This window comes from Plasmodium inui (genome assembly GCF_000524495.1).
Source record: "Plasmodium inui San Antonio 1 unplaced genomic scaffold supercont1.138, whole genome shotgun sequence".
In the NCBI taxonomy this organism is placed as follows: domain Eukaryota; phylum Apicomplexa; class Aconoidasida; order Haemosporida; family Plasmodiidae; genus Plasmodium; species Plasmodium inui.
In genome coordinates this window covers 18,896-19,649 of record NW_008481972.1, presented here as the reverse complement: position 1 = coordinate 19,649, position 754 = coordinate 18,896, and positions in this window count along the sequence as shown.

Here is a 754-nt window from a genome sequence, read left to right as displayed (position 1 = left end):
CTTTCATATTAGAATGTGTATGTTGCTATTTGCTTCTGTGACTTGTGAGTCCTCTTTAATGATATGGTGATTATGGAAGGGGTATACAACACGTTGGTTGCTTCACGATTCTTTGAATGTTTTTATTGAAATGTGGCAACACATGTTGAATGACTTGTATTTATCACTTGATTTCCTGCTTCTACAAGGAATTCTTACAATGGACTTTTGAGCATAGTCGATTATAGGACAATACTGCACAACTCTTTCATCCACTCTTAGAGGAAATATGCTGTCGGTTTGGAATTCCACTTCTGTGTTGGAAGGCTTGTGTGCTCATAGAGAATATATTTATATGTGACGTCCATTAAATTATTCCTTGTATTTATCTGAGGATAATAAAAATCGCAGCGACAGATATCATGCTTATTACTGTTATTCAGGGATAACTCTGATAGATTCATACTATGACTGTTCGTATTTTATGTCTTATCATGCAGAACCAAGTCTATAACTCTGATATCACCACCTTGAAATACAGACGGAAGGAAGCGGATGAATAGTATAGATTTTCTTATTGTTTTTCTACAGACAGTGCTATGAAGTCTTGTCAGAATGGGAGAAGATTAATACTGCGGTGCTAATTTATTTGTATCTTCATGTACACAGATCTAAATAGAGCTCATTAGTTGGTTGTATTCCCATAGTTCAAACGAAATTGAGAGATTTTTTACTTATACTTACAATATATACCGATTATAATGTCATTACGTAC